At 37.0% G+C, this 18392-nt stretch overlaps 1 protein-coding gene and 1 non-coding gene across 2 annotated transcripts in view; both read right to left on the minus strand.

Moving 5' to 3' along the window:
* COP1 (COP1 E3 ubiquitin ligase) overlaps positions 1–18392 on the minus strand; it is a 230873-nt gene that overhangs the window by 11909 nt on the left and 200572 nt on the right. The window lies entirely within an intron of this gene.
* LOC138090908 (small Cajal body-specific RNA 3) lies at positions 15492–15632 on the minus strand. Its single transcript, XR_011145883.1, has one exon. It is a non-coding gene; the product is annotated as a small Cajal body-specific RNA 3 (non-coding RNA).

Below are 18392 nucleotides of genomic sequence, written 5' to 3' on the forward strand. Positions count from 1 at the left end.
GAATTAGAGGAACATTCTATAATTAAATAAGGGTCCATTGAAAAAAAATCCTAAATGTGACTATATAAATAAAATACAGCTTCAAGACATATGAAGCAAAAACTGATAGAACTGAATTGAGAACAGGTAGCTCCACACTTGAGTGTGCAGATTTCAATACTCATCTGTCAATAATTCAAAGAACAGGTGGAAAATTAAAAAAGATATATAAAAGACTTGAATAATACTATAGGAAACAAATTGAACAGATTAATATTTACATAAAATCTTAAATGGTAAAAATACACATTCTTAAGCTAACTAAAAAGTATATACCGAGACAGACCATGAGCCCAGACTATTAAACATATCTCAGTTCATTTAAAAGAATGAAACCATTTAAGTCTGGACTCTGACCAAACAGACCTAAAGTAGAAATCAGTAACAAGATACACCTGGAATATCTGGAGATTTTAAACACTCTTATATGACATAGGGCTCATAAAAGAAATCACAAGGAAATAAGCAATATACTGAAAGATACTGAAAAAGCAATATATTAAAATTTGTGTAATACACCTAAGGGCTTCCCTGGTGGCTCAGTGGTAAAGAACCTGCCTACAGTGCAGGAAACACAGGTCTAATCCCTGGATCAGGAAGATCCCCTGGAGAAGGAAATAGCAACTTGCTCCAGTATTCTTGACTTAGCGACCAAACAACAACAAATACACCTAAAAGAGTGCTTAGATAGAATTATCTCTCTTAATGCTTATATTGGTAAAGCAGAAAGTTTAATATAAATGGTGTAATAGCTTTCAGCTTAAGAAGCTAGGAAAAAAAGCAAAGTATAAATATGGTAGTAATAAAAAGCAGAAACCAAATAAAATAAAAAGACAAAAATGGGCAAAAATTATTAAAAACAAAAGGTAGTTCTGGAAATAAAATTGAAAAATCTCTACAAAAGGAGAGAAAGGGTAAGGTAATAATATCTGGAATGAGGGGTATCACTGGACATCCTACAGATATTTAAAGAAAAAGACAGGATGAGTAGAAAAAACTTAATGCCAATAAAATTGACACACAATGAAATAAACGAATTATATGAAAGACAATTCAATTCCAAAATATGATAGAAGACCAAGAAAACAGAGGAAGGAACACTTCTAAATTCAGTTTAAGTCAAACAAAGCAAAAGATATTATTAAAAAATTATAGACTGATTATCTTTATAAATAGATGTAAAAACTCTTTAAAAATTCCAGTAAAGAGAATTCACCCATGTATAAAAAGAATAATACATCATGCCCAAGTGGTTTTAATCCAGATATTCTAGTAGGCTTAACTTTTTAAGACAATGAATGTAATTAACATTTTTAACAGAAGAGAAAATCATATAATTACAACAGACATGGAAAATGCATTCAACAGAATTCAATACATATTCATAATAAAAGCTCTCAGAAAACTAAGAATAGAAGAGAATTCCTCAAGGTGATAAGGAATACCTAGGAAAATCTTCCAGCTAATGTCATACATAATGGTGAAATGTTGAACTAATTCTCAGACTGAGAGCAAAGGCAGGATGCTTGCTATCACCACTTGTATCTAACCCTGTATCAAAGGTCCTACCCAATGGGCAATAGTCAAAGAAAAGAAAGGAAAAGTATACATATCAGAAATAAAGAAGTAAAGCTGTCTTTATTTGTAAATGACAGGGCTGCCTATGTAGAAAGTCTTTAAAAATCTTTAAAACAGCTGCTACAACAGCTAGCATTTTGACCTAGTAGGGCTAACAGATCCAAGGTCATTATATTAAAATTTATTTCTATAAACCAGCAATGAATACTTAGCAAAGGGATTTTTCTAAAAATATCACTTATAATAACTGCTTGCTGCTGCTGCTGCTAAGTCGCTTCAGTCGTGTCCGACTTTGTGCGACCCCATAGATGGCAGCCCACCAGGCTCCGCTGTCCCTGGGATTCTCCAGGCAAGAACACTAGAGTGGGTTGCCATTTCCTTCTCCAATGCATGAAAGTGAAAAGTGAAAGTGAAGTCGTTCAGTCGTGTCCGACTCTTAGCGACCCCATGGACTGCAGCCTACCAGGCTCCTCTGTCCCTGGGATTTTCCAGGCAAGAGTACTGGAGTGGGGTGCCATTGCCTTCTCCGATAATAACTGCTTAGAGACGACCAAAATATATGTAAGATCTACATGTTGAAAATTAGAAACTAACACGGAGAGATATTAAGGAACACTTTAAAGATTTTAAAATTAAATAAAAAAAATTAATTAAAAAAAAATAAATAAAAAAAAAATAAAGGAAAAAAAAAAAAAAGGAACACCTAAATAAACTGACAGAGATACCATGTTCATGGAGAGATACTCCCATAAAATAAGGATGGATTTATGTGCAAGTCTTGGCACACAGGATGATGAACAATTTCTTTTTAACCTGAAGACATAGGTCCCTATTAAACAAAATCAGAATATATCCCTTTCCTTATTTAGTCTCCAAATGTTAAGCATGTTAAACGGATTTCTCCTTCTCTCAGAATAATAATTTTGCAGAAAAAATAGAAGATTTATATTAATAAACCAAATATTTAAACCAAGTAAAAAAGTTCCTATTAAAACTTGACCAAGAAGAAATAGAAAACATGAATCATCCTGTAATGTAAAACAGGCATTACATTAAAAAAAAAAAAAAAGAAAACTGAATCAACTGTCAAAAATTTTTTCTACCTCAGGTGCATATGATTTCACCTACAAGTTCATTCAAATATTCAAGAAAGGAGCAATTCCAATTTTACACATTTTTCCCCACAGGAAAGGAACACTTCTTAACTTGTATTATGAAGCTAATGCAAAAAGCAAAATGGCTGTCTGAGGAGGCCTTACAAATAGCTGTGAAAAGAAGAGAAGCAAAAAGCAAAGGAGAAAAGGAAAGATATAAGCATCTGAATGCAGAGTTCCAAAAAATAGCAAAGAGAGATAAGAAGCCTTCCTCAGCAAAGAAATGCAAAGAAATAGAGGAAAACAACAGAATGGGAAAGACTCGAAATCTCTTCAAGAAAATCAGAGATACCAAGGGAACAATTCATGAAAAGATGGGCTCGATAAAGGACAGAAATGGTATGGACCTAACAGAAGCAGAAGGTATTAAGAAGAGGTGGCAAAAATACACAGAAGAACTGTACAAAAAAGAGCTTCATGACCCAGATAACCATGATGGTGTGATCACTCACCTAGAACCAGACATCCTGGAATGTGAAGTCAAGTGGGCCTTAGAAAGCATCACTACGAACAAAGCTAGTAGAGGTGATGGAACTCCAGTGGAGCTATTTCAAATTCTGAAAGATGATGCTGTGAAAGTGCTGCACTCAATATGCCAGCACATTTGGAAACCTCAGCAGTGGCCACAGGACTGGAAAAGGTCAGTTTTCATTCCAATCTCAAAGAAAGGCAATGCCAAAGAATGCTCAAACTCCCGCACAATTGCACTCATCTCACATGCTAGTAAAGTAATGCTCAAAATTCTCCAAGCCAAAATTCTCTTCAGCAATACGTGAACCGTGAACTTCCAGATGTTCAAGCTGGTCTTAGAAAAGGCAGAGGAACCAGAGATCAAATTGCCAACATCCGCTGGATCATGGAAAAAGCAAGAAAGTTCCAGAAAAACATCTATTTCTGCTTTATTGACTATGCAAAGCCTTTGACTGTGTGGACCACAATAAACTGGAAAATTCTAAGAGAGATGGGAATACCAGACCACCTAACCTGCCTCTTGAGAAACCTATATGCAGGTCAGGAAGCAACAGTCAGAAGTGGACATGGAACAACAGGCTGTTTCCAAATAGGAAAAGGAGTACGTCAAGGCTGTATATTGTCACCCTGCTTATTTAACTTATATGCAGAGTACCTCATGAGAAATGCTGGGTTGGAAGAATTGATGCTTTTGAACTGTGGTGTTGGAGAACACTCTTGAGAGTCCCTTGGACGGCAAGGAGATCCAACCAGTCCATTCTAAAGGAGATCAGTCCTGGGTGTTCTTTGGAAGGAATGATGCTAAAGCTGAAACTCCAATACTTTGGCCATCTCATGTGAAGAGCTGACTCATCAGAAAAGACTCTGATGCTGGGAGGGATAGGAGGCAGGAGGAAAAGGGGATGACAGAGGATGAGATGGCTGGATGACATCACTGACTTGATGGACATGAGTCTGAGTGAACTCCAGGAGTTGGTGATGGACAGGGAGGCCTGGCATGCTGCAATTCATGGGGTCACTAAGAGTCGGACACGACTGAGCGACTGAACTGAACTGAACTGAATGACAAGAAAACTTGACAACTGAAAATGAAACTTCTTAATAAGGGTATCTACAAAAATCCTAAAGTAGAAATCAGATGTAATAGTGACATAATCAAGTTTTCCCTCTGGCAAGTAACAGGATAAGGATGCCAGATATCAAAACCTCTATTTAATATTCTACTGAAGTACCTGGCCATTGGAATAAGCCTAAATGAACAAAATGTACCAAGGTACCAAAACTGGGAGGGTAGATTAAACTTTCTTTACTTGTGGATCATATTGTATACATAAAAAAATCCGTAACTGTAGAAGTGCATAGTTAAAACTGGTAAGATCTAGCGAGTCTGCTGGATTGAGAAATGGGGACAGTAACGTGCTATTCTTTAGGCACTGTTGATTCTTTCTTAAAATAAGAAATTTGTTTACTTGAACAGGTAGAATGTGTGGTAAGAATCCAAACAAACAGTACAGAAGAAAAGAGGAAAAGTGAGTGTCTCCAACCTCTCTGTTCTGAGAAATTACTATGATTAGAAATGATTAGATGTGAAATTTTTCCAGATAAGTTAGTACCATTACTGTGAAGTTTCATTGTATGGCAAAGCTTTCTTAAGATGTAAGGAAATGTGAATTTTCTATCAGCTGATTCTTTTCTTGTTTGATTTCAGGATATCAAACAACTCTACCCCCAATTTGGGATCTCATGTTTGTAAAAGTGACAAACTGTACTTTATACTCAATTCTAAGTCCCCTGATCACCTCAGAGAGGTCTTTGAGCTTCTCTTATAAAATAAAGCACCTCCACAGAATTCACTTCTGATTTCTGGGACATGTTAGTGATTGGCCTTCTGAGTGAAATGGACCTAAATCTCTATCTCTAAAACCAAGTCAACAAAATATGCAGGCAAATTATGCTATATAGAGTGAAAGTGGCAGAGTGGAATAAACATGGTCATTGTGGTCAGAAACGCTTGAATTCAAAGCTCTAACATTTCCAAACTATGTCATCCTGGACAAGTTACCAAACCTCTCTGACTCTCAGTCTCTTCAAATATCAAATAAAACTAAGCTAATGAAAACTGAGCTCACAGAGGTAATGGAAGGAAAAAGCAAAGGGGAGGGGTGGAGTGGGAAGAAAACTGAGCTAAGTGAGTTGTTTTTATGACCAAATGAGACACTTAATGTATCTGGCATATAGTATACATCCTATAAGGAACTGCTTCTAAGTGAGCGAGGTTTTTTTTTTCCCAAAAAGAAAAGATAGTCAGAAGTGTCCAAAATCATGAGAAAATGAAGAAATTGTTCAATAGTATGTTATTAGATTTAGGCATTAGATGGTATTGGTGAATTCTTGCTTCCCAGGTGGCTCAGTGGTAAGGAATCCGCCTGCCCAAGCAGAAGACTTGGGTTTGATCTCTGGGTCAGGAAGATTCCATGGAGGAGGAAATGGCAGTCTACTCCAGTATTCTTGCCTGGAAAATCCCATGGACAGGGGAGCCTGGTGGGCTACAGTCCATGGGGTCCCAAAGATTGGGAAAGGAGTATAACAAGGCTGTATATTGCCACCCTGCTTATTTAACTTATATGCAGAGTACATCATACAAAACGCCATACTGGATGAATCACAAGCTGGAATCAAGATGGCTGGGAGAAATACCAACAACCTCAGATACGCAGACGATATCACTCTAAAGGCAGAGAGTGAAGAGGAACTAACAGCCTCTTGATGAGGGTGAAAGGGCAGAGTGAAAACGCTGGCTTGAAGCTTAATATTCAGAAAACTAAGATCATGGCATCAGGTCCCATCACTTCATGGCAAACAGAAGTGGAAAAGTGCAAGCAGTGAAAGATTTTATTTTGTTGGGCTCCAAAAATCACTGCGGATGGTGACTGCAATCATGAAATGAAAAGACACTTGCTCCTTGGAAAGAAAGCTATGACAGACCTAGACAGTGTATTTAGAAGCAGAGACATCACTTTGCCCACAAAGGTCTGTATGCTCAAAGCTATGGTTTTATCAGTTGTTGTGTATGGATGCGAGAATTGGACCGCAAAGAAGGCTGAGCACCAAAGAATTGATGCTTTCGAATTGTGGTGCTAGAGAAGACTCTTGAGAGTCCCTTGGGCTTGAAAGGAAATCAAACCAGTCAATCCTAGAGGAAATCAATCCTGAATATTCACTGGAAGGACTGTTGTTAAAGTTCCAATACTCTAACCACTTGATGTGAAGAGCTGATTCATTGGAACAGACACTGAGGCTGGGGAAGTTTGAAGGCAAAAGGAGAAGGGGGAAGCAGAGGATGAGATGGTTAGACAGCATCACCCACTTAATGGACAAGAAAATGAGCAAACTCATGTCTGTTGAGTTGGTGACGCCATCCAGCCATCTCATCCTTTGTCATCCCCTTCTCCTCCTGTCCTGGGGTTACACAGAGTTGGACATAACTTAGCAACTGAACAACACAACAGTACTGGTGACCTCAGAAACAGCTCTACCTAATGTTCAAAACCTCTGCAAAAGTCCCTGGAGCTACCTCAGCTTCTAGAACTTCATTTAAACAGAAGCTTCTGGAAAAAGTTTTCCCTCATCTCCTAGGTGACAGGGGACCTCACCAAATTGCTTCCACAGAGAGAAAAAATGTCCATTATCCCACTCTCAGAATATGATAGTGGCTTCACCATAATGTTTATTATTTTCATACCATTTGTAGTCATCTATCACTATCCATTTACCATCTTTAGGTGGGAGATAATAACTGTATCTTCAGAACAGCTCAAAAGATTTTTTTGAAGTGAATTATATTGAAATATCTTTAAATAAACAAGCTTATAATATGTGAGGGCAACTTTATCATTTTTAAAAGGAAATTAAATGTAGGAAAATAGTGATTAAATTATTTAATAAACTAACTGAACTCTCTACTTCTAATCTCCTCTCATTACAATGCATTCTATACAGTGCTACAAAAATATTCTCATGGGATAAGCTCATCTCCTGGTACACAGGGCTTTAGGAGCTTACTAATCCCTACAGAAGAGAGCCCAAACTTCTTTTCCTTGTGTTACTCTAGACTGTGTACTCTGGTACCTCTCTGGCCTCATTCCCCAATAGAGTTTCTAATCCCATGGACAGAGGAGACTGAAGGGTACAGTCCATGGAGTCGCAAGAGTCAGATACGATTTAGAGACTAAACCACAACCACCACCCACCTTTTTATGTGTACTACTCTATTAAAACTGTTCCACACTTGCATTGCAGTTTCCCTCATCAACATCTTTGTTCACACTTTCCTCTAACTACATGGAAGGCAGTGTAGCAGAAAGAATATGCATTTTGGAGTCAGGTAGACGTGGGTTCAATTTCCAACTCTAGTACTCTTTATTTGGTTGTGTTGTCTTGGGTAAATCAGAACCTCTCTGAACCTCAATTTCATTTTATTTTATTTATTTTTTTTTCTTTTTCTTATTTATTTATTTATTTTTTTATTTTTTATTTTTTTAAATTTTTTTTAAATTTTAAAATCTTTAATTCTTACATGTGTTCCCAAACATGAACCCCCCTCCCACCTCCCTCCCCATAACATCTCAGTGGGTCATCCCCATGCACCAACCCCAAGCATGCTGTATCCTGCGTCAGACATAGACTGGCGATTGAATTCTTACATGATAGTATACATGATAGAATGCCATTCTCCCAAATCATCCCACCCTCTCCCTCTCCCTCTGAGTCCAAAAGTCCGTTATACACAGCTGTGTCCTTTTTCCTGTCTTGCATACAGGGTCATCATTGCCATCTTTCTATATTCCATATATATGTGTTAGTATACTGTATTGGTGTTTTTCTTTCACTTTAAACAGACATCAGACAGACCTCAAAAGTATGTAACTTAAAAAGATTTCTAAGTGATGATTTTTTTTTTTTGAAACATTCAGTAAATTTTATTGAAGCACCACACAGACTGAAACCATTGACGACAGGGAATAACAACACTGGGATCTTGTGATGATTTTGAATTCAGATAAAACTTATTGCATAATGCCTGGGTGGTGGTAACCAGATGCAGGTTCACAGTCTTCTGTCCAGGTATGGGCTTTCCATTGTCTTAGCTTTCTGAAACTCTTTTAGTATTTATGAAGACCAGCACAGAAGCCAATATCTTCAAAAAGTCTTTAAAAATTCTCCCTATTAGAAGTAATCTCTCCCTTCAAGGGCCAATATTTTCTGGGATAATTCTTTTTTAAGGATTTCTTTCATTCAAGCTTCTACCACAGTTATTTGTTTATAAATATTTTGTGTTTACTAGGTTATAAATCACTTAAATGCAGAGAATATGTTTTGCATGTTGCAAAATTAATATCTGATCAATGAAAAACAAATAGTTGTCTAGCTATGTCAATTAATGTATACAATATTTAAGATGACAGAACATTTATTATTTATTGATCATTTACCTTGAGTTTCCCACCTATCTCAATACTTTCCATGTATTTTCTAATCTTATTCCTAAATATTATGTAGAAGATACCATATTCTGATTTCATAGAAGAGGAAACTGAGGCATAAAAAGTTAGTTACCCACCCCCCCCATCCCTACCCAAAGCTTTGGGGCTTCCTTCACTGCTCAGTTGGTAAAGAAAATGCCTACAATGCAGGAGACCCTGGTTCAACTCCTGGGTTGGGAAGATCCCCTGGAGAAGGAAATGGCAACTCACTCCAGTATTCTTGCCTAGAGAATCCCATGGACAGAGGAGCTTGGCAGGCAGTCTATGAGGTCACAAGAGTTGGACACAACTTAGTGACTAAACCGACCAACCAACCAAGCTTTGGAGCTAATATTTACAGTCTCAAGGAAGGAAACCTAGTAACCTGATTCCACTAATCCAAATCAGAACACTACCCTAAGACAGAAGTTAGAAATGACACACACTGCCACCCACCCTTTAGATGTTTAAATTAAAAGCACAACCTTGCCAAATTAAGGATCTCAAAAATTTCAGAAACATTTTCTCCCCACAAACAACTTTATGGTCTGTGTTGTAAAACTAAGGAAAGAAAGTTCCTCAAAGATCTTTTCTAGGGGCAAAAAATGCCCAGACACAGTATCTTTAAAATCGAGTCTCGATAGAACACTATTAGTGACCCAGCAAATGTGAAGTACACTGAAATACTATCACATCTGTCCTCCAAAACAAGAGGTGCCATTGAGATCACCAGCAAAAATTATTGTAAGTGGTCTGTCCTACGAGCACTGAATCTTCTTACTGAAGTGTTCACTAAGTTAAAACTGAACATTCATTTAAGTCCTTTAGATAAGCACCTGACATAATGACAAAGATAAATCCCTATGTACAACGTACAGTACCTGCAAATACAGTTTCCTAGGGGACAGAACAGTGCGGAGGATGGCTGAATAGTCTACCTTAAAGATAGAGAGATATATATACAAATATATATCTTTAAGACAAATATTAAATATATATACGAAGAAAGAAGTATATAAAAATTTGAGATAGGTAGGCTTTAAACAATAACAACCACAAAACAATAAAAACAATCTGCCACACTACAATCTTCATTGTATCTGTCAATTCCTTAATATTCTTTCCATAGAGGCTCATGTCTTATTTGGTGTTTTCTTTTTTATAAACAGAGATATCTTTTTTCAGTTCAGTTCAGTCACTCAGTCATGTCCAACTCTTTGCAACCCCATGAATCACAGCACGCCAGGCTTCCCTGTCCATCACCAACTCCCAGAGCCTACTCAAACTCATGTCCATCGAGTCAGTGATGCCATCCAACCATCTCATCCTCTGTCATCCCCTTCTCCTCCTGCCTTCAATCCTTCCCAGCATCAGGGTCTTTTCCAATGAGTCAGTTCTTCGCATCAGGTTCAGCATCAGTCCTTCCAATGAATATTTAGAACTGATTTCCTTTAGGATGGACTGGTTGGATCTCCTTGCTGTTCAGGGAACTCTCAAGAGTCTTCTCCAACACCACAGTTCAAAAGCATCAATTCTTTGGCGCTCAGCTTTCTTTATAGTCCAACTCTTACATCCATCCATGACTACTGGAAAAACCATAGCTTTGACAAGACGGACCTTTGTTGGCAAAGTAATGTCTCTGCTTTTCATCTTGTTTCTTGTTGCTCAAAGAGTGTTAATTTCAAGTATGACTGCAGTGTCATGGCAAATAAAAGACCACTCACACTCCAGGCTCTTTTCATACCAAGCTTATAAACACAGAAATAAAAGTTAGGGGTTTTTGCCTCATTTTTTTTGTTTCTTTGAGGTGGGGTGAGAGGGTGGTTAATATCTGTATTCAAAATGCATCTTGAAAATTAAAATGGCTTTCCCTGGTCAGGGAACTGAGAACCCACATGGTGTAGGTGCAGCCAAAATACATTAAAAAAAAAAAAATTAAAATGGCTTTTGTCCTCATGCAGGAGTTCATGGACTCTGTGTGTAGCTGAATTTGATTTTCATTCAGGATCCTACAGCCCATGTGCAGTATTGATCAGTATCTCATGTTAAGGTAAATGATCACTCTGGGCAAACTGCGAGACTCTTGATGAATCAGATCAAACAAAAGTGAAATGGATATAATTCTGAGATCCAAAAACAATAGAAACTTGATAGAAGAGAACCTCTATAAGTGGGTTTACTAGAAAAACAGTTTCAAATGAATTTGCCCTTTCAGTTTTTCTGTTTAAGCATGACCCATAGTTGCCTTATGAACATCCCCTTCCTGTCCTGTGAGATGAAATGCAAATATGATGATATGCAGAGATTCTGAGGAGGCTCTCTTCCATCAATGTTCTGTTAAGTGGTATTATTCAATTCTCCAATCTTTGCACTCTTTTATTATTTCCTTCATATCATCCCAAGGCAGTTATATACTTTCCTGTGGTAGCTTCTGATTTAAATACAATGAGAGAAAATACTCAAAGTGCTAACACTTCATTGCTTCGTCTTATTGAGCTGTAGTGGATTTCTTGACAGGCACAATCATTCTTCCATTAAAACCCGCTTACAGAGGTTCTCTTTTATTAAGTTTCTACTGTTTTTGGATTTGGGAGTTATACCCATTTCACTTTTGTTTGGATCTGATTCATCAAGAGAGTCTCCCAATTTGCCCAGAGTGATCACTTATCTTAATATAGACATTTGTCTATGCTGCATGTGGGTAGCATGTGAGAGCCCACACAAATATAGGCAAACACCGGCTCCAAGATGATCTCCAGTGGTTTTTAAATAAGTGCCATTGGTAAATCAAACAGTTTCTTTTGACCCTGACCTTTCTTTCAGCCTGTGGTTTTTCAGAAATGACTTAGTAAAAAATATGTAAATATGTCTAAGAGAGAATTAATACAAAAACACAATCTATCAATAAGAGGTCCTGCTCTTTAAATGAAAATGTTAACAGTCAGCCTTCCCTGCATTCTATAAAGGATCTAAAACTGAGTGAATTAATTGTTTGAACTGTGTTTTCAAGACAGACAATTAATAAAATTTGTTTTCTTAGACCCAAAAGTTCTCATTTTACAACTGTCTTACTGTCTCATTTTACTATCTTACAGAGACAATGAAAAAAAAAATTCTATCATCATCACATAACTAATTGTTGAGAACTACAGGAGAAGGCGATGGCATCCCACTCCAGTACTCTAGCCTGGAAAATCTCCTGGACGGAAAAGCCTGGTAGGCTACAGTCCATGGGGTCACGAAGAGTCGGAGACGACTGAGCAACCTCACTTTCACTTTTCACTTTCATGCACTGGAGAAGGAAATAGCAACCCACTCCAGTGTTCTTGCCTGGAGAATCCCAGGGATGTTGGAGCCTGGTGGGCTGCCGTCTACGGGGTCGCACAGAGTCAGACACGACTGAAGCGACTTAGCAGCAGCAGCAGCACAGGCCAGTTACTGTATTAAGGACTATGTATTTCACTTAATCCAAATACCAATCCACAGAGGAATATAAGAGATAATACTTTTATCCTCAATTTAAAAAGAATAAAACATGGTCTTAGAGACACTTAATAACTTGTTCAAAGCTATACACACATTTAGGAAATAGGAAAGCCATGAGTCAGTACGTGGAGACTCGTAAAATATGGTAATCTGGGGTTTAGGCATATTGGTTTGTTAAGTTTATCACATGACTGGCCATGACTTGAATCTACTAACTTAGGAGGAGAAAAGGGTCTTAGGTGAGCATTTGATATGTATGGGAGAACCTCAGCTCTCAGACATTATATACGGATATTACACCTCAAATCTCATATGCCTAGATTCCTATCCATAAGTATAATTTCAAGTATAATAATACATAAAATTATTATATTTATATATATATTATATATTTATATATTTTTAATAATATACAAAATTTCAAGTAAAATACCATCTGAGAGAAGGACTTGGCCACAGAAATAAGGTGGAAGGAAGTATACCATAGTCAGCATATGCAGTGGCTGTGCCAGGCTATAACCACCCTGCCAACCCAATTTAAGATCTTGGAGATTAGAGTTTATCTGTCATAAAGGAATGCTTTCAAGACTACTCAGTTAAACACAAGTCCTCTCTTTCCTCCCCACTGGTATCCTTGCGTAGGATGATACTGGGTCCCTTTTTAATCCCAAACTATAAGGACTATTATGAATAGAAAAATATAGTCATAATGTATGATTAACAGAAAAAAGGGTTATTGTTTTAATAAAATATATTACCTTCATCACACTTTAACTTTTTTTGATTCATTCAAACAAATACCTACTCTTACAACTAATTTACCTAATAGGAGGAAATGAATTACACTGCTAATCAAAAGAACTTCTTCATTGGTTGGCTTATTACATTTTCAAATCTAAAATTCTTAAGCTTTATAAATGAGTTTCCTAAATAAATAATGAAAGTATTCATTAATGTTGAAAATTCTTTACTATCATTCTAAGACAAGATGTACCCTATATTTTTAGGGCAAGGAGATGGTATTCTAGGTGCTAGAAATCCCTATACTTCATGATTAGATTTAAGAAAAAGTAGCATTAATCACAGTGAGAGCAGCATCAGACATAAGTGTGTGTGAAATTCAGATTTTACCTAATGATAAAAGAGCCTAAGGTGATCATGAATATCAATACAAAATAGTAGCTCACTAAATTTTTACCACTGGAATCTGTCTCTACCAAACAAATATGAAAATTAGCATTCTTTAAACATAATTTGGTATAACCTGCTTCTCTCTCTGGGAATATGGCCATGCACATATATATATTGGTCTAGTAGTATAATTTCTTTATAGGGTTTAAGATGTTTTGCCATTTTGAAAGTCTAACTTAATACAGTAAGAAATTACTCAAATTTCAAAGTAGTAAAAAGTCATGTCTCATGTCTGTTTGGAAAAATATGTGTGTACAGGCAGAAACACACACACACACACCAGGAAGGCAGGAATCACCTACCTACCTATACCAGAGTCACCAGATTATCGTATTTGCTCCCTACCTTCAACTTACTTGCTTTCTATTAAGACCTAGTCTTTATATTATACAACACAACACTGAAAAAAATACCAAACAACTTGATTAAGAAATGGACAGCATACTTGAATTTACATTTTTCCAAAGATGACATAAAAATGGCAAACAGACACATAAAAAGATATAAACACTAGTCATCAAGAAACTAAAAATAAAAATCACAGTGAAATATCACCTCATACCTATCAGAATAGCTATTATTAAAAAGAGAGCAAATAATAGGACTTCCCTGGTGGTCCAATGGCTAAGACTCTGCTCTTCCAATACAGGGGACCCATGTTCAGTCCTGGTCAGGGAACTAGATTCCACATGCCACAAGTAAGACCCAGTGCAAAACAAATAATAATTGTTGGCAAGGATGTGAAAGAATGGGAACCCTCCTACACAGTTGATGGGGATGTAAACTGGTCTAGGTACTATGGAAAACAGTACAGAGGTTCCTCAAAAAAAAAAAATTAACAATTTAATTATCATATGATTTAGCAATTCCACTTCTAAGTATATTTCTGAAGGACAAAAAAACACATATGACCCCCCCCCCCGACCATGTTCAATGCAGCATTTACAATAGTCAAGATATGGAAGCAACCTAAGTGTCCATCAAGAGATGAATGAATAAAGAAGATGTGACATGCATACACACACTCACACACATACACAATGGCCTTGGCTGAGATATCCTAGAAAGTAAATAAAGAGTGGTGGGGATACCTCTCAAATATATGTGTAAACATATGTTTAGACAGGTTCAGTCATAAGGCATTCTTTTCCCTTTTGAATTAGATCTGAATAATATTTGTGCTCATGATTCTTAGTTATAGATTATTTTAATGAAAGGTCTTGAATCTAGATTTGAATTTATCATGCAAAGAAACAGAGCAAAAATAAGTGAGTTAAAAAATCATGAAATGGTTCATTGAACTGTAGACTGAGGACTTCTAAAGAGCCTACAAAAATAAGACTCCTTATTCAATAATGGTCTGATTCAAGAATCAGTTAGAATAACAGATTTGGGATTTCAGAGCCACAAACAAGGGTTCTCACACAATTAGTTACAAATAAACCCAACAGTGGGTTGAATACCCTGATGCTATATATCACACCTCAATGTATTAGAAATGCCACCACAGTTCTTTCCCCTGTTCCCATACCCCTCCCCACAACTTATTGCAGAACACACACAATGAAAAATTTAGTATTAAAAATTTAGATTTCAAGTTAAGTACTAAGCTAATACTCAGTAGCAAGCTCTCCCATGAAACAGTCATTCCTGAAATCTAGTTATAGACTTACAAGATTACATAAACTGTATTTTGGAAAAATCACTTTCTTAATGACAAATCAATTCTTAATGATTCATGGAAGCTAACTCTGAATAGTTTCTTCATATCCAAAATATTGACTGACCTTTACTGATAATCCTGGATTAGTTAAGCCAATATAGTCCCTCAGAAAAATCACATTTCTGTGTTCATTCTATTTCCTGGTTGTAGTTTTCTTAATCAAACAAAAAAGAATCTATCTTTAAAACTGTAATATACCTCCATCACAGGTTAAGATGGCTGCAGAAGTAATCTCACCTGGTAGTCTACTAATAATCTAGTGCACTTAATTAGCAGATAGAAACAAAATGGCAAGGAAAGCAGTGCTTAGAAGTGCTGGTTTTAAAGGCTGTATGGAGGGGAACGATCAGACTCAGCCAGCTGTGCTAAGTCAGACAGAGACCTCCATGTTAATGTAGGATCACTGCAATTTGTAGACAAAAGGCATTTTTTCATTTGTCCACAGGGTTGGTTGCTGCAGGTTCCATTTTTACTGTGTCTCATTATTAAGAAGACTTTTGTTACCCAGTCTTTTCTATATCAACTTCCAACTGCATCAAATCCCCATTTAAATACACTTCAATACATTGAAACGAGTTATAGAACAAACAACCATGATTCAGAGAACAGAAAAAGAACAATTAAGAAGGTATACTTAGCACACAAGTTCAAAATGACCCTTACTCAGCAAGAAAAGGTTATAAAAAACATGTACAAGGGAGAGAGAAGTGAGATACACAAAAATATCACATCATTTTCACTACCCTTCCTGCATTCCAAAGGCGTTCCAAAGTCTTCTCCCTTCTCGCCAAGGAGCTCTTATCAACTTAATTTTCCTAGCCACACTAGACAACTTCTCTCGCATATCAATACCTCTTGACAGCTCTTCTGAATAAAGTCTGAGAACAATGTGCTTACAGTGGCATATCTGACAGGGAAAAATGACTCTTTATTGCTGATTAATATAAAGGAGAGCTTCTGAGCATGGAACATTTCTAAGGGTGCTATTGGATAAATTCCTCCAGGGTACTCTGGCAAAGCTGTTCCAAGAGTTCTGCATTACTTTAGGGCTACCATGTAACGAAGTAGGAACAGTAGTTAATTTAAGACAAGGAGAACTAGACCTGCATTTCGGTTCTGCCATAGTACTGGTCAATCCTCCTAGAAATTCAGTTTCTTCAACTATAAAACAGATAATCTTAAGAATTTCAGAGAATTTTTATGGTGATTCAAAGAAAACACAGTAACCTACCTAACCAAAAAAGAACTTGCATATTTTAGGCACCAAAAAAATAAGTGGTAGTTATTCTCACTGAAACACTATAACTGGGACTTCTCACGTGGTCCAGTGGTTAAGCCTCTGAACTTCAAATGCAGGGGCCAAGGGTTCAATCCCTGGTCAGCGAACTAAGATCCCATATGCTGTGTGCAGTGTGGCCAAGATAATAGAAAAAGACACTGTAACCTAAATTTCTTTATAATTAAAGGGCAGTTTTCTCAAATATGAGTATACTACTGTATTATTTTCAGCATCCGATTTATGATTTTATAAAACTGATTAAAAATATAATGCAGGCTTTTCAGATTAAGACTAAATTTTACCTTAACTATAACTTCCTTAGAAAATGAAGTAGCTTTTATAATGGCAGTTGCTGGTGTTGATACTTTTTGCTCTCAAACTAGAAGCAAGAAATATAACTAAGGCAACACTAACAAAATACAACCTTGGAGAAAAATATACTTGAAAGGTGGCTGGTACAGTGACACCACCTATGGCAGAAAGTGAAGAACTAAAGAGTCTCTTGATGAAAGTGAAAGAGGAGAGTGAAAAAGTTGGCTTAAAGCTCCATTCAGACAACTAAGATCATGGCATCTGGTCTCATCACTTCATGGCAAATAGATGGGGAAACAGTGGAAATAGTGGCTGACTTTATTTTGGGGGGCTCCAAAATCACTGCAGATGGTGACTGCAGCCATGAAATTGAAAGTCGCTTATTCCTTGGAAGGAAAGTTATGACCAACCTAGATGGCATATTCAAAAGCAGAGACATTACTTTGCCAACAAAAAAGTCCGTCTAGTCAAGGTGGTCATGTATGGATGTGAGAGTTGGACTATAAGAAAAGCTGAGTGCTGAAGAATTGATGCTTTTGAACTGTGGTGTTGGAGAAGACTCTTGAGAGTCACTCAGACTGCAAGGAGATCCAACCAGTCCATCCTAAAGGAGATCAGTCCTGGGTGTTCATTGGAAGGACTGATGTTGAAGCTGAAACTCCAATACTTTGGCCACCTGATGTGAAGAGCTGACTCATTTGAAAAGACCCTGATGCTGGGAAAGATTGAGGGCAGGAGGAGAAGGAATCGACAGAGGATGAGATGGTTGGATGACATCAATGACTTGACGGACGTGGGTGTGGGTGAACTCTGGGAGTTGGTGATGGACAGGGAGGCCTGGCATGCTGCAGTTCATGGGATCGCAAAGAGTCGGACACGACTGAGCAACTGAACAACTGAACTGAACTGAACAGTGCATTCAGTATGGACCATCACAGAAACCAGAAACCAGGGAGATGAAATGGATAGGAGAGGGATAGAAAAACAGGGGTTGGAGCTGGGACAGGATGAAAGGATTTAGATAAATGGCAGAGGCAATATGGAAGACAAGGCAATACAGACACACAGGAACAATGTCAACACAAGTCTAGAGGTTAAAAACGGGAATAGTCTGGGACAATGAAGAAACCTTCCCAACAGATGCTTTGTGCTAAAACACAAACAAAAACAACAAGAGAAATAAGGTTGGACAAGCAGAATTATTCTAGATTCTTGAAAACCTTGAACAGAAGTAGCAGTTTAGATAGGATGCCTAAGATCAAACACTTGAGGAAATAGGACTCATTAAAGAAGCAGAGGAGGAGTAACAATTAAAAACCAGGTCTACCATTCCTCTATACTATTTTAAAGGCTGACTCCCTAACTAATTACTACTAAATTTGGATTTGAGCTGCCTTTGAATCAGTTCCTCTACTATACTTTTTCTATAATTAGAACTGGATTTTTTAAGGACATATTTAATAGTGAGGGTAAAATATAATCTTTAAATTAGATAAAGGTATTTGAAGTGAAAAAGATAAAATAATGGACAAGTTCATATAATATATTTATCAAATTTTCCTCTAATTTTTAATGATGGCCAAATATGCAAGCTGGAGTTACACACAAATACTGAGTTTGAAAGAAACTTTTCTGGG

Source organism: Capricornis sumatraensis, chromosome 14 (genome assembly GCF_032405125.1).
Source record: "Capricornis sumatraensis isolate serow.1 chromosome 14, serow.2, whole genome shotgun sequence".
In the NCBI taxonomy this organism is placed as follows: Eukaryota; Metazoa; Chordata; class Mammalia; order Artiodactyla; family Bovidae; genus Capricornis; species Capricornis sumatraensis.